Consider the following 27,207-nt stretch of genomic DNA (forward strand, 5'->3'; position numbering starts at 1 on the left):
GGGGGGGAGAGAGAGAGAGAGAGAAAGAAAGAGGGAGAAACGGATTTATTCTGCTTATTTATGCATTCATTGCTTGATTCTTGTATGTACCCTGACCAGGGATGGAATCTGCAATTTTGGCATATTGGTACGACGCTCTAATCAACTGAGCTACCTGGCTAGGGCCAACATCAGTGGCTTTATATCTTAACATTAAGTTTCTTACACAAAAAGTATAAAATCTCTACATTGCCAACTTCCAAATTATATCTCTAGCCCAGACCTTTTGCCTTAGCTTCAGATTTGTACATCCTTTGGGCTACCTGATATCTAGTAGGCCCCTCAAGTGTAACATGTTAAAAAAACAAGCAGGTCTTCCCCTTCCCACTCACACCTTACTTCCTACAATCTTCCCCTTTCAGTGATGGTAACTCCATCCCTCCAGGTGCTCAGGCCAAGAAACTTAGAGTCATTCTTATCTTTTCCCTTTTCTCAGTGCCTACTTCCAAGATGTCAGCAAATTCTGTCGGTTCTTATGTTCAGAGTACATCCAGAATCTGATCACAGATGCGCCATCTCCACTGAAACCTCCCAGGTCCAAGCTACTATCATCTTTTACTTGGATTAGTGTAGCCTCTTCCTAAATAGTCTCCTTGTTTCTAGCCTTGCTGCCACCCTCATTAGTCTCCTTAGACAGGCAACCAGGGGAATCCTGTTAAGTGTAAGGTCATTTCATTCCTTTGCTAAAAACCCTCTAGTGGCTTTCCTTTTCACTCAGAGTAAAAGCCGAGTGATTTACAGCCCCTAAACAGCCCCCTGCCCTCATCACTTCTCTTGACTTCAGATACTGCTTTCTTCCTCACTCTACATTATGTACCACTGGCTCCTTTCTGTTCCTTGGACACATAGGGAATGCTCCCCCCCCCCCTTTTTTTTTAAATTGATTTTTCAGAGAGAGAGAGAGAGAGAGATTGATTTGTTGTTCCACTTACTTATGCATTCATTGGTTAATTCTTGTATATGCCCCAACTGGGGATTGAATCTGCAACCTTGACGTATCAGAACGACGCTCTAACCAGCTGAGCTACTTGGCCAGGGCCTTGGGCATGCTCCTGTTCACTGGCCATTTTCTCTACCTGGAATACTCTTTCCCCTAGATATCACATGGCTCACTACCTCCTTTACTCAGATGTCACCTTCTGTAACCATTCTTTTAAAAATTATGACATCTCAAAACGCTCCTATCTTCTTTCTGGCTCTATTATTATTCTTTTTTAAATAACACCTTATAGTATTGAATATCGAATGTGTAAATCCCATGGGGACAGTGGTTTTCTTTTATTTTGTTCCTGCTTTATTCTCCTACACCTAGAATAATGCCTGACACGTGGTAGGTACCTAATAAATACTTGTTGCATGAATTTATTTTATCTGCCTAGAGGAGTATGCCTTTCTTCTGAGAAATACACCTGACAGCCATGTGCTTCTAGCATAGGCTACCAGTCATTGACTTCTAGCCTGTTATTTTGCTTCTCCCTTTTTCTAAAAATGACATATTCTATGCCTCTATTTTTAATTTGAAATAACTGACTGATTTTATTGCAACATACTTCCCCTGGCAAAAATTCCAGTTCCTAAGTTCATGTGTTATTTAGGGAAATAATTGAACGTCCTTTAATTTTCTGTAACGTATATGAAGTTATTAATTGTTGTCATTGAATGTGGTGTTTCCTAGTAGTCACAGTAATGTTTTGGTATGCATCTTGCCTCTAGATGACTATCATGATTTACAACTTTATCCCATAGCTTTATATTCTCCAAAAAGGTCAATATCTACTTCCCCTTGTAAAAAACATGGGTTGAGAGTACGTGGTCTTGTTTTGTATTTGAGTTTTGTAGGTTTTAATGTAGCTAGTACTTAATAACTACCTTAATTGGAGCAGTTAGGTCCCACAAAGGCACCTTGCTGTCTTACTAAACTTCTTTTTCTCTTAGCCTGAGAAGACTGGAATTTTATGTACTTGCTGTGGAAGTCATACTCTTTGAATTTTTCATTTTAGGTATTGTTCCAAATTATTGGATCGTGTTTTGAATCATTTCCTAATTTTTCAATTTGAAAAAGAGTCACTACAGCACTTATGTTCATCCTGTTGCCATTTCTTCAGGATGCAGGGAAGCATAAATGGCTCAAATTTCAGTCTTTTCTGTCTTTTTTAGATGTTAGTTATTATATTTTTGTCCTTCATTACTTCATTAAGATATATGGAATATAAAGGAAATTTAAAAACATTAAGTCAAATACATAGGACTCAGGTTCTTGTTTCTGATGTTGGAGAGTTTCCATTCTCAGACTGAGTCTGTGGCTTGGAAAGCAAACAGTAAACATGGGGTAGCCCTTAACCTTAATTATGTTTTGTCACTGTGGCAATGGAATGTACTTAATGCTAGGATTCAATATCAGTAGCTAAAGATATATAAAGTATAAATGAAATCTTTCTTCCAGAGGCAAACCAGAACTTGAATGTCAACGTGTATAGTAATAGATAGGGGCTTCTCTGAGAAAACAGATCCTACTGCATGGCTTATAAAAAGCACAAGTTCAAAAATACTTATAAGTTTACCCATAATAATGGATAAATTAGAACCAACTTATGTAAAGCAGTAAAGGACTAAATTATTATTTGTATGTCAGACTTTGATAGTATTAAAATGATGTGTGCAAGGGATATTTAATCAAATGGGAAAATGCTCATGATAAAAGTTAAGTACAAAAGAATAAATTCCAACTTTATTATGCAGCACAATCCAGTTCTGCACTTAAAAGAAGGCTTTATACATATAGAAAGAAATTATGCCAATATGATTATTCCAGGATTTAAAGATTATAGTCATCTTTTTATTTTCTTCTTTATATTTTTCTATATATATTCCAATTTTAAACTTTCTGTATATAATTTCATTAAGTATTTTTTTAAAAGGATAACTGATTCTAGGCAAGTTAGTAGTAATGATGATGGCTACGTTATACTGGGTACTTACTGTTTGGCAGATATCGAGTGTATTTTATATATATTTTCCACCCTGTTTTATAAAAGTGCAGCAATGAAGGCTTAATTGTCTACTATTACTGTGGGGGAAGTCTCAAAATTTTTAAGTAGCTCATAAGCAAGTAAGTGTTCAAACCAGGATTCAAACAGAAGTTTGTCTTCAGAATTTTCTAACTATACCATAGGCCTTTCCAAAATAATTAAACTCCCAAAGCCTATGTCTCTTTATTTTAAAATGCAGGTGGGATTATTGTACAGATTAAATGACAGAAAGTACGAAAACCACAGGATTAGATTTTTTCCATGGACATCTCCTTATAGGCTTCTGGCCTTTTTACAGTCCACTTCTGCCATGTGTATTGTTCATGTTGTTGTTAAATATTGTCATTAACAACACCATCTGAAATTTAACCCTGTGATATTAAACCTGCAAGTTGCATTTCTTCAAAGAGCAAAGGTAATCCATTGATGGGAATTGTTTTCTTTATAGCGTATGTTTATATAGTATAATTTTGCAGTCATTTTTGGAAGTTTCATTTTCATGAGGATCAGTGGTACTTTGTTTAAAGGGGTAAAACTTATGTTTCTCACCTTCCTTAAAAGATGTTTTAAGAAACCTGATGTTTTCTTGAGGCTTGAAAGGACTTCTCTTTCTTCCCTGGGTTCCAAACCAGTTGAGAGGTCAAAACAGTAAGCATATGCAGTCTTTCCCCTGATTTGCTAATATCCCTGAGGTAGATGAAGGTCAGAGTAAGATACCCATTGAGCTCTTTGCAAATGGAAGAAAGCATTAGGAATGGGGAAGAAGCGTTACTCTCAACACCTTTTTCAAATTTTGTACTTTTATTTAGAAGTTAGTATAAAATTTTTTTTAAAAGGCTGACAAAATGCCTGAGTATGATGAATTGAGTCCTAGCTTATAGTTATTCTTATCGTCAGCAAAATGCATAGAGGGATTAGATATAAATTGCTTACTCTGATGTGTTCAGAATTACACTGCTTTTTATGGGTTCAGTAAACACCTCCAAGAAAATCCAGGACAAATATGACTTTAAATATTATATTTGGGCTCTGTATTTTTCTACTTGAGTGTCTTAACTCCTGTCTATGGAAAATACAAAGAAGTATAAAACTACGTACTTAAAAGTTTACATGTTGATTGGATTTAAAAAACCATTGCTTTAGACAATGATCATACAGATTTTTTTGTGTATGTTTTTAGCTACTACATAGTATTCCATTGAATGATTAACCATCATTTTAGCTGTTCTGCTGATGAATAGCTAGATTATTCCACATTTTAAAAAAAGCCAAACAGCCCAGCCAGCATAGCTCGGAGGTTGAGCATCAACCTAGGATCCAGGAGATCGAGGTTCGATTCCTGGTCAGGGCATATGCCTGGGTTGCAGGTGCTGTGCAGGAGGCAGCTGATCAATGACTCTCTCGTCATTGATGTTTCTGTCTTTCCCTTCCTCTCTCTGAAATCAATAGACATATTTTTAAAAAACCCACAACCAACTTTGCCCTGGCCGTTGGTTGGAACGTCATCCCATACACCAAAAGGTCATGGGTTCAATTCCCAGTCAGGACACATACCTCGATTGTGGATTTGATCCCCTGTAGGGGTGAGTAAGGGAGGCAACCAGTTGATGTTTCCCTCTCCCTCCCTTTTTCTCCTCTCTCAAAATGAATGGGGGGGAAAAAACCAATTTCAAGGTAGTCGTTTTTCTGGAAGAGGAAAGTAGAGAAGGATTGTGGCAGAGGGAAAACCTAATTATGTGTATAATTTTTTTTAAAAATTAGAGATTTGAAACAATTTTGGGGGAAATGACAACATTATGGATGTAAAGTAAATTGATGTTAACAGTGTCTTGTTTGAGATAATTTTGCTTTCCCTATAGTCACGAAGATGTTGCCCTGTTTTTTCCTGAAACCACTATTGTTTTGCTTTTCACATTTAGATCTGTAATTCATCTCAAATTTGATTTTTGTGTGGGGCTTTAGGTAGGATTCAAGATCCCCCCCCCCCCCCCCCGTGTGGATGCAGTTGACCAAACATTTATTGAGAACACCATCCTTTAAGGGAGGAGATGTTTTAATGATGGAAAATAATAGACATGTTTGCATGTTCATTAAGTAATCTAGGCCTAGATCATTCTCTAGATTTTAGGGATGGGATAAGGTAAATGAAGGAACATAGATTTTGAAAAGGAAGGAAATGTTTTTGAAAAGGAAGGGACCTATAGCATAAATAGAACATTTGCCTTTGCTTTGAAAGGGATGCACTTTCCTCCTAACAGGAAGAAAAGAAGAGAAAAATTAATGCAAATGCTAGTTAGTTTATAAGATTGACTATGAGAAAATGAAGGCATTCCTTCTGTATGCTTCTGCTTTGTTCATGAGATAAGAGTGGATCCCTAAGAGGGTAGATCTAGGAGGGAAGGGTTGTGGAGGGTTGAGGAGAAATGATAAAGTATGAAAGCCCAGTTCATTCTTGTTCTTTCTTTCCCATACCTTCAAACTCTGTGTGAGAAAGAATCTGATTGGTTAAATTAGTGACTGTTCAATATAGAGCCTTCTCTGTGGGATACTCTTGAACCAGACCTTGTAATAGGCAACAGCTACTGGTTTGCCTAAAAGGTTCACTTTGGATCAGGTGTCCATCCTTCCTTAATCCAGGTAGCTATGGGCCAGTGGTAATGGGGAAAAGCACATGCTATAAAACATGATGAGTTACATGTCTGTCTTCATTCTTGGTCCCTCAAACAAAAGTCCTAGAATTGAATCAGTGGTCCAGTTTGGATGATAAACCAATCACTGTGGTTAGGGTAATAGAAAACACTGATTAGCCAGATTTGGCCTTATGCTCACCCCTGGAGTGGTGTCAGCCCTGTCTAAACCATGTCCTGATTGTGGTGGGAGGGGGTTTCTCCAGAAAATTTAGATTGCTCTTACCAGAGAAGGGTGGAACAGCTGCTGGGTAAATAAAAATATATTGAAATATAATGTAGGAAAGCATTTGTAGACCTTTGATCTCTAAAGGAGTATGACTTTTTTATAAAATCGGTGAACTAAAAACTGAAACAATCATGTTGTTAAAGGCTTTAATCTTCTTTTAGAATTTGTCTTTAATTAGTGTCCTTTGACTTAATAGCAGTGCTACCACAGTGAACTGTGTATTTCCTTTCAGTTTGCATCTCTTCCGCCTTTACCTTATATTAAGTTTTTGTTTAGTACATTTGTTCAAGGGATTTAAGGGAGAAATTCCCTTCATTATTAGAACAGCTTCTGGTAGGGTGTTTGAGGAGGGCAGTACTCTAAAGTATAAATTATTCATCGCAAGAAGATGCTTTTGCAGACGTGGCAACAGACCACACACAGTGTTTGCCAGTTTTCTTAATGCTTGACTTTAAGCACAAAGAACATTAGAAATGATATCTTTCATCATATAATACACAGTGCCTGTAGGATAGGTGGAAGGTATTACACAGTGCCTGTAGGATAGGTTCACTTCTGAAATTTCTTTGTAATAGCATGTTTTTTAGATTAAATCAGTAGGATAGCATTGAGGGACAGGAAAATAGTAAAATGTCTCCAGATTCTAAACCAGTTTCTTTAGTTAAGGGCTATAGTTATTTAGCAGTAGAAGAGTGGCTAACATCAGATAAGCTTATGATTCTGAAATGATCTTTCACTTAGAAACAGGAAGTAGAATCTGATAGAAAAATAAATGTATTTGTATTATGACTTACTGTTTAAGTAAGAGAAAGGAAATAGAACTAATAGAAAAGTGTCTTTGTGTTGTGTTTTTCTTGACACATAGTGATTGCTCAGTAACAGAATCCGAATATGTGAATAGGCAAATATATGATAGAGAGGCTGAAACAGATGAATAGAGGGGATACCTAGATGATTTTTTGATAATCAGAGCATAGAGGAAATATTTTAAATTTAATAGTTATATTGACTTTTCTTAGAATGCAGTTCTATGAATGTTAATACATTATAAATTGGTATGTAATCATCATCATAATCGAATACAGAACAGTTCTGTCACTCCAAAAAACTCTGTTGTCTTATCCCTTTATAATCACACCCTCTTCCACCCCGCACCCTTAGCACTCATTGGTCTGTCTGTTCGCCACTAGTAGTAGTTTTGTCTTTTCAAAAATGTCATGTAAATGGAATCACACAGTATGTAACCCTTTGAGACTGTCTTCTTTTATTCCGTATAATGCCTTTGAGGTTCATCCACTTTGTGTTATTTCCTTTATTAGATATATGATTTGTAAATATTTTCTCCCAGTTTGTAGTTTGCTTTTTCAGTCTTGTGTTAACAACATTGTCTTTTACAGAGCAAAGATTTTTTAATAAAGTCTACTTTATCAATTTTTTTTCTTTAGTAGAACATGTTCTTGGTGTCATGTTAATAATTCTTTGCCTAATCCCAAGTCATGAAGATTTTCTCCTGTGTTTTCTTCTTAAAGTTTTAAGTTTCACTTTTAGATCTGTGAACCATATTTAGTTAATTTTGTGTAAGTTGTCCTTATACCTTAGGTCATGGTTCTTCCCCCCTCCCCCCCCCCATGAATGTGGATGTCTAGTTGTCCCAAAACCATTTGTTAAAAAAAACCCTCTCTTTTCTTTATTGAATTGCTTCTGTACTTTTGTTAAAGATGAATTGACCATATTTGTATGGGTTTGTTTCCGGACTTTGTTTTCTGTTCCGTGAATCTGTGTGTCTGTCTCTTTGCCAGTACCACACTGTCTTAATTATTTTGGCTTTAGAGTAAGTCTTAAAATCAGTTAGTGTTTTTCCTCCAATGTATTCTTTTAAAAATTGTTTTAAATTATTCTAGTTCCTTTGCCTTTCCATATAAGTTTTAGAACCAGCTTGTCTATATCTATAAAAGTCCTGCTCAGATTTTTATTGTAATTGCATTAATTCTGTAGCTCAATTTGAGGAGAATTGACCTAACTATGTTGAGTCTACAAAAGTTTTGAAAAGATCAGTATCTTCATAGAGATGAGATGTTATATCCATGATGCAAAAAAATAAGTTAGTGTAGGGAAAGGGACAACCAGATGAGAAGAAAGAGGTATGGAAATTAAAATATGATTGCTGAAATTTAAATTCAGTAGACTAGATGGAGGATAAGCCTAATAAAATCTCCCTGAAAGTAGAACAAAAAGGGGAAAGAGGTAGAACATGAGAGAAAGATTCGAAAATTAGAATATATAGTTAGGAAATCCATTATCCAAATAATAGGAGTTCCAGAAAGGAAGAACAGAGAAATGAAGAGGCAAAGATGATCAAAGTATCTGTCATAAAACTGAATGAAGGAGACAGATCTTCATTTTGGAAAAGTGAATTAAAAAACAAACCACACAACTTTATAGAAACAGAAAATAGAATGGAGGTAGCCAGGAGCTGGGGGAGGGAGAAATGGGGACAGACTCGTTTAATGGGTACAGACTCTTCAGTTTGGGAAAATGAAAAGGTTCTGGAGATGGATGTTGGTGATGGTTGCACAACAATTTGAATGTACTTAATGCCACTGAACTTACACCTAAAAATGATAAAAATGGTAAATTTTATGTGATGCCAAAATTTTACCTTAAGCCCTAGCCAGTTTGGTTCAGTGGTTAGAGCTTCGGCCTGCAGACTGAAGGATCTCAGGTTCGATTCTAGTCAAGGGCGCGTACCTTGGTTTCAGGCTTGATCCCTGGCCCCAGTCCGGGGCACTTGTGGGAGGCAACCAATCGATGTGTCTCTTTCACATCAATGTTTTTCTCTCTCTCTCTCTCTCTCTCTCTCTCTCTCCCACTTTTACTCTCTCTGAAAAACAATGGAAAATTTATCCTCAGGTGAGGACTGGGAAAAAAAATTGTATGTTAAGGTCAAGAGAGTAAGAGAGGAGGTAACAGCAGTCAAAAGACTTCAAAAAGTTTTGAAAGCTAGAGAGCACACAAACAAAAGGCAACTGCAAAACTAAACTGATTAAGCAAAGTCCAAACCTAATTCTACAATTGTTAAAGGAGAAAGAAAAGCAAGCTGATACGTGCTAAAGAGCACCAAGGAAACAACAACCAGGTATTGAAGGCACGGATAACTCTGAATGAAGAAGTATGGGATGTGGCTAAAAAAAGCAGAGATTGAAAATTTTTATGAGGAGTAAAATTAGCCAGATCTTCTACCCCATTCTGTGTAGTTAAGCTATTGCTCTTCTGTTCTGGAAGAAAACAGGCAGTGTATTAGCTGGACACACTGTGCCAGAAGCACAGGGACAGACTGTGGGTGATGCACCATTCTGGAAATGGGATTAAGTTGAAGTATATAGACTAAATGTTGAGAGCTCCGCCAGCTCCCTTCCTCCATTTAGACTAAAGGAATAGACCTAAACATTCTGCAGTTGGAGTTCACAGTGAAATTGCTCGGCCAATTTCATGCTATAGTGGAGCTTGCTTGATGCCAAGCCCTGCAATTGTATATAATGCCAAAACAAGCATCAGTGTACAAGAGTCTCTGTGTACCTCTCAGGAGTTACCCTAGACAACATCTGTTACTTTTTTTAAACTATAACCTGTAGTAAGAAGTAATTTTTTAAAAAATGTATCTTTATTGATTTCAGAGAGAGGAAAAGAGGGAGAGAGAAATAGAAACATCAGTGATGAGAGAGTCATTGATCGGCTGCCTCCTGCACGCCTTTGACTGGGGATTGAGCCCGCAACCTGGACATGTGTCCTGACTGGGAATTGAACCCCGATCACCTGGATCCTAGGTCAGCGCTCAACCGCTGAGCCACGCCCGGCCGGGCAAGAAGTAATTTTATATATCATAATCTGGTATACACACACTTACATGCTATATGTATGTGTGGGTGTTTGTATATGGGTGTATGTGTGTGTTATTTATAGACAGATTATTTAAGTAGACTTGTGATATTAGGTTTATCAGCCACTCATCCTTATAACCCTGTTGATGGTCTTCATCTATGAGTTTTCTGTAAATTATAGGAATCTCATTTAATATTATTCAGATTCCTTAACTTTGTGGACATAATAGGCTAATACAGATTTGTCTCATTTTAGGGTATGCCTGGCATATATTTCCTTGTCTTTTTGTTTGTGTTGTATTTGTTGTTTTTTTAAAAAATATATCTTTATTGATTTCAAAGAGAGAGGAAGGGAGAGGGGGAGAGAGAGATAGAAACATCAATGATGAGAGTCAGTGGGCTGCCACCTGCGTGACCCCCACTGGGGATCGAGCCCACAACCTGGGCATATGCCCTGACTGGGGATCGAACCATGATCTCCTGGATTGTAGTTCGATGCTCAGCTGCTGAGCCATGCCCAGCTGGGCTTGTTTGCTTTGTTTTAATGCCATGTGTATATTGGTTTAGTTTAACTTTAGTTTCCAGGACTATTCAAAAATTGAGGTAGTGATTAGACACTTCTTGGAAATTGTCTTACAGCTTGAATTTCGACAGTCATTCATCACTTATCTGGTGGTCAGATTTTGAACTCTTTCAACCATCCTAAAGTTATGAACTATTAAGCAAGCAGAAAAAGGTTTCAGAAAAGAAAAAAGTAGGAAAGTACACACATTTATTAAATGCCCTCTGTATTACACACTGTGCTAAATACTTAGTTTTATTTCTCACAATAACTCATGTCCATTGTATGGTTAAGGAAACAAATGCAGAGGGATTAACACAAAGATTAGGATTCAAGTATTTTTTATGGTTTAAAATTTTTTTTTTAGAGCTTTTTAGGTTCACAGCAAAATTCAGTGGAAGGTACGTAGATTTCTTAGGTCTCCTTCACCCATACACATGCATGACCTCTTCCTTTGTCAACATCACTCACCAGAGTAGTACATTGTTACAGTTGATGAATACTCATTAACACAGCATAATCACTAAAAGTCCATAGTTTACTTTAGTGTTCCAGATTTTGTTCATTCTAATAGGCATGTAGTGGTATCTCATTTTAATTTGAATTTCCTTCGTGATGTAAGAATTATAGTATCTTTTAAAGTACTATTGGCACCTGTATATCTTCTTTGGTGAGGTGGCTGTTAAGTCTTTAGCCTGTTTTTAAAGTCAGGCTGCCTTCTTATTGTTGAGCTTTAAGAGTTCTTTGTATATTTTGCATGGAACAGACTAACAGAGGTCAGAAGGGATGGGGATGGATGCGGAGGTGGGGGTGGGGTTGGGGTTGGGGCTGGATGAAAGAAGGTGAAGAATTTAGCCAAAGAACACACATGCATAGCCCATGGACACAGACAATAGTATGGTGATGTATATTTTGGATAACAGTCGTCTATCAGATGTGTCTTGCAAATATTTCCTCCCTGTCCATGGCTTGCCTTCTAATTTTCTTGTCATTGTTTTTCAGAGAGCAGTTTTTAATTTTAATGAAGTGTAGCTTATTCTTTTTATTGTGAATTGTACCTTTTGTGTTGTAGCTAAAAAGTCATCATCACATTCAAGATTATCTAGGCCCTGGCTGGGTGGATCAGTTGATTGGAGTGTTGTCCCTCCTACAAGCCAAAAAGGTTGCAGGTTTGATTCCCCAGTTAGGGCACATGCAGGAAGGGGGGCAACTGATTGATATTTCTCTCACATGTTGATTTTTTTTTCTCGCTCTCTAAAATCAATTTTTAAAAAATCCTCAAGTGAGGATAGGAAAAAAAAAGGTTACCTAGGTTCTCTCCTTTGTTGTCTTTCTAGAAGTTTTATAGTTTTGAGTTTCACACTTAGATCTCTGATCCATTTTAAGTTAATTTTTATTTAACCAAGAAATCCTTTTTTTTTTTTTTTTTCAATTACACTTTACATTCAGTATTATTTTGTATTAGCTTCAGGTGAATAGCATAGTGATTAAACAATCATATATTTTACAAAGTGACCCTCCCTCCAGATATTTCAAGTATCTGCCTGGCACTGTAAATAGTTATTACAACTTTATTGACTATATTTTCTATGCTGTACATTACATCCCATGACTCGTTTGTAACTACCAATTTGTACTTTGTAATCCCTTCACCTTTTAACCCAGCCTCCTCTTGCCCCCCCTCTACTCTGGAAACCATCAGTCTGTTCTCTGAATCTATGAGTCTGTTTCTATTTTGTTTGTTTGTTTATTTTGTTATTTAGATTTCGATTAGTGTAATACCCTCTAGATCCATTAATACTATTGCAAATGATAAGATTTCATTCTTTTTTATGGCTGAGTAATATTCTGTAATGTATATATACCATGTATACTTGTCTTTTATCTACTCGTCTATTGATGGCCACTTGGTATTTTGATAGAAATTACATTGAGTCTGTAGATTACTTTGGGTAGTATGGACATTTTAATGATGTTAATTCTTCCTGTTAATGAGCATGGCGTATACTTCCATTTATTTGTATGTTCTTCAGTTTCGTTTTTCAATGTCTTATAATTTTCTGAGGTATGTTTACCTCTTTGTTTAAATTTATTCCTAGGTTTTTTAATGTGTTGTTTGGTGTGTGTTTTTTGAGGCAGTTATGAATGGGATTGTTTTCCTAGTTTCTCTTTATGATAGTTCATTTTTGGTGTATAAAAATGCAACCAATTTCTGAATATTTTGTATCCTGCTACTTTACTGAATTCATTTATCAGTTCTAGTAGTTTTTTGGTGGAATCTTTAGGGTTCTCTATATACAGTATCCTGTCATCTGCAATGACAGTTTTACTTCTTCCTTTCCAATTTGGATGCCTTTTATTTCTTCTCCTTAGATGGGACTTCCAGTACTATGCTGAATAAAAGTGGTACAAGTGGACATCCCTGTCTTGTTTCTGATCTTAAGGAAAAGGCTTTCAGTTTTTCCCCATTGAGATGATGTTAGCTGTGGGTTTGTCATATATGGTCTTTATTATATTGAGGTATGTTCCCTCTATTCCCACTTTGTTGAAAGTTTTTATCATAAATGGGTGCTGGCTTTTGTTAAGTGCTTTTTCTGCATCTATTGATATGATCATATGATTTTTATCCTTTATTTTGATTATGTAGAGTGTCACATTAATTGATTTTTGGATATTGTACCATTCTTGTATTCCAGGAATAAACCCCACTGTGTATGATCTTTTTAATGTATTGCTGGATCCAGTTTGCTAATATTTTGTTGAGGATTTTTGCATCTATGTTCATCAGGGATATAGGCCTATAATTTTCTTTCTTTGTAGTGTCTTTATTTGGTTTTGGAATCGGTATAATGATTTGCCTTTAGGTGGAGTGTAGCTTCCACCTACTCTACCACTATCTTGGATCCTTTTGATCTGACCCATTTTAAGTTAATTTTTGTGAAGGGTGTAAGGTCTTTGTCTAGATTTCTTTTTATTTTTGCATGTGTATGGCAGTTGTTCCAATATCATTTCTTGAAGAGACTATCTTTGCTTCATTATATTGCCTTGCTCCTTTGTCAAAGATCAGTTGCTGTATTTAGGTTGGTCTATTTCTGGGCTCTCTATTTTGTTCTGTTAATGTATTACCATAGCTTTACGGTATGTCTGAAATCAGCATTAGTCCTCTAACATTTTCCTCCTCCTTCATTATTGTGTTGGCTAATCTGGATCTTTAACCTCGTTATATAAACTTTAGAATCAGTTTGTTGATATCCACAAAATAAAATTCTGTGGTTTTGTTTTAGATTGCATTGCATCTATAGGTCGGGTTGGGAAGGATTGACATCTTGACAGTATTGAGTCTTTCTATCCATGAATATGGAAAATTTCACCATCTTTTTAGTTCTTCTTTGATTTAATTTATCAGAGCTTTGTAGTTTTCCTCATCCATATTTTGTTAGATTTATACCTAAATATTTTTTTTGGATGGTTACGTAAATGCTATTGTGTTTTTAATTTTGAATTTTACTTGTTCATTGTTGGTATATAGGAATGCGATTGACATTTGTATATTAACCTGGTATCCTACAAGTTTGTTATAATCATTTATTAGTTCCAGGAGTTTTTTGGTTCCTTTTTAGTCGATTGATGTAATAGGTTACATTAATTGGTTTTCAAATATTGACACAATTTAAATGCAGCTTTCTAATATAAGTATGTCAGGAGTCTCCAACACAGCCCCCAGGTTTGATGATTTGCTAGAAGGACGCATAAGACTAAGTTGTACTCATAGCTTAGAGTTATTACAACTAAGAGATATGAAGCAAAATCAGCAAAGGGAAAAGGTACAATGGGGCAAAGCCCAAAGGAAACCAGGAGAAAGCTTCCAAGAATCCTTTCCTCATGGAGTCAACTGGCTGTGCCTAATTTTTCCAGTATCACATTATGACAACATTTGTAAATGTTGTCTACTAAGCAAGCTCACTAGAGACTCGGTGCCCAAGGTTATCTTGAAGCCTGGTTACATAGGCACCTTCTACCTAACATGTACCAAAATTCCAGACTCCAAGAAGAAAAGCAAGTGTTTAGTATATACCACAGTGTTTGTACAAACAACTTAGGCACACTGAATCACTTCTATCAGGGCAGCGATTTTCAATCAGTGTGTGGTGTGCCACAAGAATTTTTAAAACATGCAATACCTGACTGTTTAGTCAGGGGCACTGGCCTCTTTTCCCTTAGAATAAATAAATTTTTTTATTTGTTGTCAAATAAAAAATGACAACAGCCGCCCTGGTGTGTGGTTTAGTTGGAGCATCATCCAATAAACCAATCATCCCCTCTTCTCACCCAGACCTTTTATCCACAAAGATTGAGTGCAAGAGGTACAAAAATATTTTCATATAATTTGACCAGAAAGACACATTATGTTCAGGAATTGGTCAAAATTAAATCCTGACTTTCAAAAATTTTCAAAATGAGTTAACATAACTTCCCCTCTTTTTTTTGTCCTGACTAATTATCTAGTGAGCAGCCAAGAAAAGGATATCCCCTTTTTTTTGGACAGCTATATTTAGTAATTAAAATGCTTCACTAAGATTTATTGCCAGCAGAAAGGTGAGGGAAGTAGAGCCAGACTAACAGCCCAGTGTTGTAAATTGTAACTAATCTGAAAATTCATCCCCCAGAGGGAGTCCAGAATCCAGTCTGTCAGGTGTGGAGTGGATGGAGGGATCACACTCCTTGTGATGTGCTCTCCTCCAACTTGCAGTTTGGGGCAGGAATCACATGTTAGGAATGCATTCAGCCTCTACATCAGAAATATAGAGGTGATCAATAGCCTAATTTTAGATGGTCCCATCAGAGAATGAGTTGTTTCTCTTGGGCATTCAGCCGGCATCCAGTGATGTTTTCATAGTTTAGTGCACTACAAAAGAATGTCCTAAATCTGCAACACTCCCAGAGTCTAAGTTCTGTTCATTGAGCCTCTGCTTGCTTTCTTTTCAGCTGAGCTTGTGCTGAGGCTAAAACAGCCCATATCAGACAGCATCATTTTTTAGCGTAGAGTCAGGCCAAGGCAGTTGGGAACTATGAAGTTAGAATTCCAACAAACCTAGCAAGCAGTTAGTCCTTTGCAGATCTGAGACTCTACAAAGGCCAGACAGCTGTGTTCCAAATCCGAGTAACAAGCAGGGCCTTCTTAGCTCTTTTATCTTGTCAATCTTAGAGTCCAAATTGACCCACTCAAAAGTGTACATATCTGGCTGAAGAAGCATCTGCCTCTAAGGATCAGAAACTTGATTTCATAAAAGCTCATTAGCAACTGAAAACTGCTTTTTAAAGAACTCTAAAAGTGTATCCACATCTAGAGATTGCCTCTCTTTTTATGTTGCCTCCTTTTTTGCAGAGGCTGCAATAGGCAAAAATCGTCAGTTATGGAGACATACTCTGTTTCTAATATCCAAGTTTAAATTCCATCAGCCCACCAGCAACAAAAAGCATAGAAGTTTTGTCAACCATTACCATTTTTTCTTTGCAGCCTTTTCTGATTAGGATGATCCCTCTAGCATTTATGAAATTTTAAGCACATTAATATTTTACATTAGTTTTCTCATATATCCAGATGTAATAACCACAAAATACAAAAAAGCATTTTATAAAAATTTCCCTTTTTCAACAAATTGCAAATTTATTTAAATATTCCTTGAAGTAAATTTAGCATTTACCTGGTTAACATTACAGCTGTGTGTGTGTGTCTTGGGCTGGGGGTATATCCTGGCTGTAATGCAAGAGGATTGGGATTGCTGCTGTAGCAGCTAGGTTAAAGAAACTGTTTAGCCCTAGCCGGTTTGGCTCAGTGGTTAGACCACCAGCCGCAGACTGAAGGGTCCCAGGCTCTGTTCCGGGCTCGTGTAGGAGGCAACCAATTGCTTGTCTCTCTCACATCGATGTTTCTCTCTCTTTCTCTCCCCCCCCACTCTCTCTAAAAAGCAATGGAAGAAATATTCTCAGGTGAAGATTAAAACAGAGAGAGAGAAACTGTTGAAGGTTGTCCCCCTCTACTTTTTTCCCCTCTTTGGGTTTATCTAAAGCTTTGCTCCAGCCCCAACCACTGATAAAACCTTTTTTCCTCTCACTCATAGGACAGAACAGTGCACACTTTCAACATTTTTGGCCCATCCAAAGCTTATCTTTGGGAATGTTTGGGCCCTTTATCCTCCAACCTTCAGAAAAGAACAAAAGCCAAAGATATCACCTGGGATGCAATCCTCTCCTTTCCCCCATTTTGGCCAGCACAGGCAAAAGCAGCCAGAAGATCAGCAAACCAACTCTGCTGGGGATGGGTCTATCATTTTCAAATTTTATAGGCAACCTTATCTCTCATAACAGAAATCAGCTCGCCTGCTGTTTAATGTCATGGATAACTCTTAGCTACCCAGGCACCAAAGGCTCATTATTTCCCACTCCTTCATTCTTTCAATTCTCAAATAATGCTTTCACCATATTTTAGTGAGTCCAAGATAGTCTAGCAAATCCCACTTCTGACACCACTGTGTTGTGAGGTGGTCCTCAAAATCACCTCCAGGTTCAGTGATTCTCTAGGAGGACTCACAAGATGCAGCATGTAGTTGTACTCACAGCCCAAATTCATTACAGCAAAATCAGCAAACTGAAAAGCACATGGGGCAAAGTCCAGAGGAAGCTAGACACAAGTTTCTAAGAGTCCTCTCCCCACAGAATTGAACGGGATATGTCTGTTTCTCCAGCATCAAATTATGACAATACGTGTGAAATGTTTCCTACAAAGGAAGCTCACTAGAAACTCAGTCCCCAAGGTTTTTATTGGAGGCTGGTCATGTAAGCACATTTAGCCTAGCATGTGCCAAAATTCCAGGCTCCCAGGAGAAAAAGCAAGTGTTTAGCATATACCACATTGTTTATACAAACAACTTAGGTACAGTGAGCCATACCTATCAGTTATGGAGTGGTGTACACCCTCCTTAAATCCAGATTTCTAGACACCAATCAAGGGCCAATCTTGTAAGCAGGCCTTTCTAAGGATAGCCATCTTAAACCTACAATGTTAATAACTTTCTTCTGCACAGTAGGCTCGCACATCCTCAGAGAAATGGGGCTGAGTTTGTAATATTGAATAAACACTTCAAAGTGATAAATCATTTTAGGTTCAGCAGGACAGTGGATAAGAAACAGTGAGAACTCCTAGAAGCTAAGTAGTGTTATATCTTGACTCAATATAATACTTCTAGATTTCCCCCCGTAAAAGAATAAGTTAAAATGAGTCCTCACAATGAAAGATCTAGCAAAGCCAGGTAGACTCACTGACTTTAAAACAGTGGAGAAGAGTGGGGTCTTTTCCAATGAGGACAATGTTAAAAAAAAATTTGTATTATAGCAATTTTGTATTTATTCTTTGTGGTTAGTGTGAGAAACTGAATGGTTCCCTTTTAATACTATTTTATAAACTTGTACTAAATTTGAATGTACATAATTATTAGAGATATGTTAGGGAACAGCTCTGTTCCCTGAAGTTTAGACACAAAATTTCCAATTACAATTCATTTTTTTAAAAATTTCAAGCACTTAATACTACTTGCAAACAGTAAATATTATTACCTTTATAAACAATATTTGATTACAAATTTCTAAACTTTCATAAATAGTGTAAATTTTATTTTCAATTGGATATACAGTTGATTTAAGTTTAGGAAGCCTCAGTTTGAGGCTAAAAGGTTTGCCTTTAGAAACATAAGTAATTTTGTCTTTTTCTCAATTGCGTTAACTTTGAGACCTTGGCTTCCTAATACCAAGATAAAAGACTACTAATTTAACATTTTTATGTTTACAAAATAAGGACAATACATTATTCAACCATTATGAGCACAAACACTGCTGAATGACAGTCAGAGATGCCAAAGTTGCTGAAATTAAGCTATTTGCTGACAGCACCATAGCATTACAGCCTGAAATGTTAATTTTTCAGCACTATGAAATTTTGAATTCAAAGTATGAAAAATAGTTCTGAAGGGGGAGTTAAAGTACAACACATAACATTTTGAGTAGTTGAGAAGTCAAATGTATGAAAGCTGAATATTGCCTAAGAAAAATTTTAGCTATCTGAAAATTTTACTTGTATGGAGAGTTCTGTGTTCTGTGATCATTGCAGATAATTATATTTTGATAGGAAACAGTAAGAGCGATGCTTCACACAGTAGTCGTACTCCAGGTTTGGACTCTTTTCCACTTGTGGACCTCATGCTAGCTATTTTCAGTGTTCACTTGCCAGTTTGGCAAAAAGAGGCAGTCAGCTGCTGCCCTTTGCAGCTATTTTCATTTCTTCCTTTTCTAACAGTTGCATCTTTTTCCACACTGAAAGCCAGATAGATATAAAAGGTACCCAAAAGCAGCCAGAATATATATGTTGGATTATCTCCTTTTTCTTGGTTGCTGAGAAACTTCAGGCAGCCAAACGACCACATAGAGTTTTTTAGTACTATAATGGTAATACCTTTGTATTTGTGTACCCATTTTATTTTGAATTTTGCCATATTAAGATATTGTAATAACAGCAGTTAATTCTCATTTTGGAGTGCATATTACAGGGAAGTTGCTTTCTTTGTTAAAAGATTTTTCTCAGCTTAGATCATTGTCATAGTATTCTCTAATATTCATAAGTTTTCCTGTAGACTGTGGATATTCATGAACTTCTCCAGGAAGCTACCAAGAGTAAAGCCACATTTGACTTCAACTTAATATGCAATTAGGCAGGCTAAACCCCAAATCTCTTAAACCATACTTCATTTTTAGCAACATTTTAGACTAACATCTCTTGCTCCCTGCTAAAAATGTGTGTTTGTTCCATATACTCACAATGTGAGAGTCTATGTATTATTCCTGGTTTTAACTAAATTCTGTATCCCTTCACGTAGTTGGTTTTTTTTAATCCTCAATGAGGATATTTTTTTTCCATTGATTTTTTTTTTTTAATAGAGTGCAAGGGACAGAGGAGGGGGAAAGAGAGAGAAAGAGAAACATGGACGTGAGAGTGACACATCAATTGGTTGCCTCCTACCCAAGCCTTGACTGGGGCCAGGGATCGAACTTGCAACCGAGGTATGTGCCCTAGACTGGGAATTGAACCCAAGACTCTTCAGCCTGCAGGCTGACGCTCTAACCACTCAACCAAACCGGCCAAGGCTTCACTTAATATTTTTAAGTGCAATTACACAGGAGAGACTTGTTAATATTGACAGCAACCTAGAAAAATAGTGAAAATGCAGTTAACCTTGGTTCAGTAGATAGTTGAAAAAGTATAGTTTTTTAACTTGCCAAAGGTCAGATACCTAATAAACCATTAAGTCTAGGCTACCAGTTATGTATTATTCCTGATCTGGAACATACAGTTGGTGACAATTTTCTTAAGATTTTACTGTCTTCAAAAGAATGAGTATTGAATTCTTTAAAGGCAGCAACTTACTCTTTACCAGTCACTTGCAGATCCTGATAGAGGAAGAAAGATAAAATTTTTTAGTACCTCCTATGTGCCAGACACTGTATTGCCTACTTTACCTAGGTAATCATGACAATCCTTCAAGGTAGGTGGCCTTATCCCCATTTTACAGATGAGGAAATTGAGATTCAGAGAGGTTAAGTGATTTGTACTAGAACTAGAAAGTAGTAAATGTGGAATTCCAACCCTGGTGGTTCTATGTTATGCCTCTTCCATCAGTCAGGGGTGGGCAGACTGCAGCCTGTGGGCCAAATAGCCATGTCTGTTTTTGTAAGTGAAGTACAAACACTACCACACCCATTCTATTACATATTGCCTATGGCTTTCAAGCTACAGTAGCAGTTGACTACAGTCATGTGTTGCTTAACAACGGGGATATGTTCTGAGAAATGCCACATTAGTCATCATGCAAACATTGTAGGGTGCACTTGCACAAACCTGGATGGTATAGCCTACTACACACCTAGTCTATTGGTACAGTGCAGTATATTGCTCGTAGGCTACAAACCTGTACAACACATTACTGTTGTGAATATTGTAGGCTATTGTAACACAGTGTATTTGTGTATCTAAACATAGAAAAGGTACAGTAAAAATAAAGTATAAAAGATAAAAAATATGGTACACCTGTATAGGGTACTTACCAGAATGGGAGCTTGCAGGCTTGGAAGTTGCTCTGGGTAAGTCAGTAAGTGAAAGGTGAGTAAATGGGAAGGCTGCTGTTGACTCTATAAACATCATATACTTAGGCTACACTAAATTTATAAAAAATAATTTTCTTTAATAAGTTACCCTTAACTTACTGTAACTTTTTTTTATTATATAAACTTAAAATTTTTTAAATTCTCTACTCTTTTGAAATAACACACACACATTGTACAGCTATACAAAAATATTTTTTCTTTGTATCCTTATTCTATAAGCTTTTTCTATTTTTAAGTTAAATTTTTACTTTATAAACTTTTTTGTTAAAAATGTAGACACAAACACACACACTAGCCTAGGCTGACACAGGGTCAGGATCATCAGAATCACTGTCTTTCACTTTCACATCTTGTTTCACTGGAAGGACTTCAGGGGCAGTAACATTCATTGAGCTGTCGTCTCCTTTGATAAACAATGCCTTCTTCTGGAGTAGCTCCTGAAGGACCTGCCTAAGGGCCTCCTTAAAGAGGTGTCATTCTTTTCAGAGATGTGTTCCCTGTGGTTTACTTGGTTTCTTCTTTTTCTTTTTGAATCATAGATTTGCTTGTAAGCAGATAATGCACCATGAATATTTCTGCCTATTAATGAAAACCTTTCAGTGTTCTTGACCATGTTTGCAAACATTTTAAGGAGCTTGTTGAGATCTGCCAAAGCTGATCTGTGTTTTCTCTTAGAGTTCTTTTTCTTCTCCTGCAGTTTCCTTTTTTCTTGCCTTTTCTTCAGCTGTTTTTTTTTTGTGTTTCAGTTCCAACAGCTCCTTATTAATCAGTTTCTCAGGAACCATCTCTAGGAACTCCTCAATGTCATCTTCATCCATACCCACTTTAAAGTTGTTTGCCATCTCAACCACAGCCTTGTTGCTCTTTGCAACCTTTGCACTATGGCATTACGATGGCTATGACACCATTGGGCGATAGGAACTTGTCAGCTCCATCATAATCTTATGGGACTACTGTCATATATGCAGTCCATCATTGACCATAATATTGATATACAGTGCATGACTGTATTTTATTCTTTTTGATGCAGTTGTAAATGTGATTGTCTTCTTAATTTCTCTTTCTAATAGTTGGTTATTAATATATAGAAATGCAACAGATTTCTGCATATTGATCTTATATCCTGTAACTTTTCTGAATTCATTTATTAGCTCTAACAGTTTTTTGTGTGGAGCCTGTAAGGGATTTCTGTACATAACATGTCATCTGCAATTAGTGACAGTCTTATTTCTTCTTTTCCAATTTGGATGCCTCTTATTTCTTTTTCTTGACTAATTGCCCTGACTAAGACTTCCCAAGCCATGTTGAATAAAAGTGGTGAGAGTGATCATCCCTGTCTTGTTACTGATCTTAGAGGAAAAGCTTCCAGCTTTTCACTGTTGAGTATGATGTTAGCTTGGGCTTGTCAGATATGGTTATTATTATGTTGAGGTTTGTACCCTCTGTACCCACTTCGTTGGGTTTTTATAAATGGATGTTGAATTTTGTCAGATGCTTTTCTGCATCTATGGGGATGATAATAGGATTTTTATTCTTCATTTTGTTAATATGGTTTATCACATTGATTGGTATATGGATGTTGAACCATACTTGCATCCCTGGAATAAATTCCACTTTATCGTGGTGTATGATTCTTTTAATGTATTATTGAATTTGGTTTACTGGTCTATTAGTTTTTGGTAAGGGTACACAGGCAATTCAGTGGAGAAAGGATACTCTTCAGCAAATGGTGCTGGATACTATTGGATGTTTATACATAAAATATAATGAATCTCAGTCAATGCCTTATATAGAAATTACCTCAAAATGGATCACGGACTTAAATGTAAAACCTAAAACTAAAAAATTTCTAGAGGAAAATAAGGGAGAAAATCTCTGTGACCTGGGTTAGGCAAAGAGTTTGACATATGACTCTGTTCATAAAAGGGAAAAAAAATGATAAATTTAATTTTGTCGAATTTAAAACTTTCGATCTGTGAACAACACTGTTAAGAGAATGAAACGAGAAGGAAGCTACAAATTAGAAGAATATTACATTTCTAACAAAGGCCTTTTTACAGAATACATAAGGAACTCACATGCAATAGTAATTCATCTTAAAATATGGCCATAAGATCTAACCAGACACTCTATAAATAAAAAGGTACTCCTGGTAAATAAGCATATGAAAGCATGCTCAATGTCAGTAGTCATTAGGGAAATGGAAATTAGTATCATTGTGAGGTGCCACTATACATCCATTAAAATGGCTACCAAAAGGGCAAAAAAAGGAAACCTGATGATTCCACATGCTAACCAAGATGATGGTTTTTGTGTGTGTGTTTTTTATATAAAGTGAAACAACTTTTACCACATATCTCAGAAATTCCACCCCTGGATATTTACCCAAGGGAAATTAAAACATACATTCACACAAAACTGTATGTGAATGTCATCGTAGCTTTATTTAACAGTTGCCCCAAACTCGTATCAACCAGCACGTCCTGCAATATGTGAATGGGTAAACAAACAGCGGTACATCCACACAATGGACTACTACTCAGCAACAAAAAGAATTGAAATATTGATTCATGTATCAACAAGGATAAATCTTAAATGTATTTTTCTAAAAATGCTAAAACCTGAAAAAGATCTAGCTCAAAAACCTGTAATGCTCCCTATTGCAAACAGAATAAAATCAAAGCCTTCCAATGTTTATATCTCTATTCCTATTGCAATATAAACACCATAGATGTATTGGTTTCTATTTGTTCACTTATATCTGTTAGCTGAAGAAAGTAGATATTAACACTTCTGGTTTACAGGTGAGGAAACAACTCAAAGAGGTTAAGTTACGTGGTAAAATAGAAACAGAATTTGAGCACAGATCTTTCTGACTCTTACTCCCCTTTTCCTTGCCGTCACAGCTCTTGCCAATATGTTAGACTTAGCATAGTTTCAAAACCAGTCCATGGTCCTTAATTTAACCCTGACCTGTATGTTATAGTAAACTGGATAGCTTTTAAAATTCTCATTCTGGCCTCATCCTCCCTAGACCAGTTAAAATCACCTCCTGTGGTGATTCTAGTGCATGGTGATCAACGAAAATTACTGAACATTAATAAATGATTGTTGAATGAGTGAATGAACAGAGTTGATAGCTTAATATATTATTTGCCTACATGGTTTCTGTCTGCACTAGTATATTGACTTTTCATGGCTTTTTTCCTTCTATCCTTATTTACTTTTTTACCTTACCCCTTGACAGTTCTCGTAGTCTTTTTTTAAAATCATCCTCTCCTTTTCACTAAATATTATTACAATAACAATTAGAGTATTTCTTTGGATGCAGAGCTTTCTGGAATTTTCTTCCTTGAGACATCTTTTTGATTTCAAGAGGGGGTAGGGTTGGACATATTGTTTGAATGAATGTTCTACTTGTTTCTGTTCTGGCTAAAAAGAAGTTTAGTTGTAGATTTAAAATTGTTACGCTTATCAGTTCTTATCTGCAGAAAGTTGCAGAAGAATGAATTGAGAGAGAGAGAGAGAGTGTGTGTGTGTGTGTGTGTGTAATACTGGGTTTTCTTCCAGTTAAATGAAAAATGGGAGCCAATTATTTTGTCTGGGTCAACAACTTCAGCTCATAATTATGACTTCTAAATTATTTACCTTTGTGGAAACAGATCAATTAGGCATTATTTATATCTGAAGCATTTCATCTTCTGTAAAAGGTTTCTGGGAGTAGTTTATTAGTTTAAGTGCACTTGAGTTGTTGTTGTACCCAGTTATTAACCTATGAATGGGGAAGTTGAAAGACAAAGATTTAAAGCAGGAGTTACAGAGTCCTTCACAATTAAAAGTTAATAAAAAATTAGGGAAAGCTCTCTGGTGTTCATTGACAGTATATTTTTGTTACTTTTTCATTAAATACTTAAATACTGTGCTTTACTAGTCAGTGATTAAACTTCACCTAGATTTTCCTTTATAACTTAGAAGCCCCAAATAAAAAATTATTTTGCCTCTTTGATAATCCATCACTTGCTTCTTGAAGCTCTCTATGTATATTTATCTTACAGTTGGAGAAATAGTACTTAAGGGTTTGATTTCAAAAAAAAAAGAGGGACAGTCACTTCAGGTTATGCTAGCTGTAGCTATGAAAAAGTGAAAGGACACATCTGGCAAATTTCTAGGCAAGACTTGTGAGAATAAATCTGAGAGGGAATGGATCTATGGCTGCTTTAAATTATGCATTTCCTGGTGATTTCCAGGCTTATTGAACTCATATTTTTAAAATGAAACATACTTGAAAATAACTGAGAATCACATAAAGGTTTCCACATGCCATTGTGCTTTCAACATGAGTAACAGTAATATTTACATGCACATTTAGAGTATTATTGATTTTTTTAAAGTATCTTGTTATTTTAAGTAAGTACCCCCAAGATATCACTGCTATCTTAGGTATTTTTTCACATGTTAGATAGAAATTACTTTCTTGTACAACATTTCTCTAAGGTAATAATGTAAATCATTATTTATTAGTCTAGTCCAAAACTCTGAAAATGTTCATAATTTGAGTATAGTCTACCAGGGAAGAAAGGTAAAACCAAACAACTGAAAGTTTCCAAATCCTTAGGAAAGACCCTTTAGAACCTAAATTATATTTTTTATATTTGGTTATAGACAAAAATATACAATAAACTGAATGGAGTTCTCATAACAGTAATAAAGTCTTAAAGTGCTTAAAGTAGTACAACAAAACAAATTATTTCACTGAGGATAAACACATGGCTCCTAGATTCTATGAAAAACAAAAGTAAATAAAATCCAGGCTGTTGCTGAAAAATCCCCAAAATGGCTATAGTACATTGTGGTATCAAAGCATAGATTGTGGGAGAGGCGAATTTGCTCCTCGTTCAAGATGAGATGATAAAGGAGTACTTTAGGCTAAAGGTTTAGCAACTCTCTAAAAAGTTAAATAAAAATTTAAAAATTACGTAATATGATCCAACTTATGTATATAAATATTTATAGTGCATATATGTGCATATAAACACATATTTACATACATTATAAGTAAGGTGGTTATTTATCAAAATGCTGATTTATTTATCTTCCAGTAAATAGGCTATGAGGAGTTTTTTTATTCAAATTTTTTCTTTATTCAAATTTTTAAAAAATTCTATGCATATGTATTTGCATATTTAAAGTAAAAAAAATCAGTAACAACCCTTAAAATACCCAAATGATGATCTCATTAAGTATAGCTGTGTGCCAGAAAATGTGCTGATATAGTAGGTAGGTAGTTAATACCTATCTCTAAAATAGGTATAGCAGATATCTTACCCCACCTGCTCACCTTAATCTCTAAACTCAGATATAACATTTAGCTAGAGGATTCAGGAACTTTTTATATACAATGGTATGTGCACATTGAACTCACCCAAGGAGCTTAAATACCAAGGCCTGGGTGCCACCCACTACAGACGGTGATTTAATTGGTCTGGGATGAAGCTTGGCCAATGGGACTCTGAAGTGCTCCAGGTTATTAAAATGTATAGCCAAAATTGAGAGTCTGTGTTTTATAGGAAACTAAAAAAAAATAATGAAAGAACCAACTCATTTGTTTTTCAGTCCTTTAATTTGCATTCTGTTGAAATTGTTACTGCCTATGCAAAGCTTGTGTTGAACAAGTACATACTATTTTCAACTTTTCTTAAAGCTATGCTTTTTTTAAAAAAATTATGTTTTTATCGATTTCAGGGAGATAAGGGAGAGGGAGAAAGAGATAGAAACATCAGTGATAAGAGAGAGTCATTGATCGGCTGCCTCCTGCACCTCGCCTACTGGGGATTGAGCCTGAAACCTGGGCATGTGCCCTGACTGGGAATTGAACCGTGACCTCCTGGTTCTTAAGTTGACTCTCAACCTCTGAGCCACACTGTCCAGGCTTAAAGCTATGCTTTAATGCCCAGCCTGCCACTGAGTTAATTAGGGAACATGATAGACTCTTGTATTCTGCTTTTAAATTTTCCTTCCTAGAGTCTATCTTCTCTACTGTCACAATAGCTAGTTTTCTAAAAGATAAAATAATTACATCATTGTCCTTCCTAAAGCCTTTAATTATCCGTTCTTTATAGGTTAAAGTAAAAGTTTTAGTCTGGACCTAACCTGTTTTCAGTTTTATTTCCTGTTAGTCCAATACTAGAGACCCAGAACTTAATTCATACTTAGATCCTTGAATAAGCCTTTTGTTTCATACTTGCCTCTGCATATGTTGTTTCCTTTATCACTTATTTTGATCATAGTTCGAGAGTAGATTCAGAATAATTTCTTGGAATGGAACAAAGCTAGCATTTATTGAGTACACGAGTCAGGGACTATGGTAAGTACTTTACTTAGTAGCTCTTATAATCCTCACAGCCATCCTTAAGAAATAGTCATTTTCCCTTACTGTACAGTTAAGGACGTGAGGCTTTTAGAGGGTAAATAACTTGCTCAAAATTACACAGCTAGTGTAGGTAAATATGAGATTTTGAACTCCAAGTCCAGTGATTGTTTCCATGCCCTTCTTCCCCCACCCACCTCACAT

General features: G+C 36.1%; 1 protein-coding gene across 1 annotated transcript in view; it reads left to right on the forward strand.

The window, feature by feature from the left end:
- ANKIB1 (ankyrin repeat and IBR domain containing 1) overlaps nucleotides 1-27,207 on the forward strand; it is a 111,998-nt gene that overhangs the window by 10,760 nt on the left and 74,031 nt on the right. The window lies entirely within an intron of this gene.

The sequence above is a fragment of the Miniopterus natalensis genome, chromosome 10 (assembly GCF_054644295.1).
Source record: "Miniopterus natalensis isolate mMinNat1 chromosome 10, mMinNat1.hap1, whole genome shotgun sequence".
Classification (NCBI taxonomy): Eukaryota; Metazoa; Chordata; class Mammalia; order Chiroptera; family Miniopteridae; genus Miniopterus; species Miniopterus natalensis.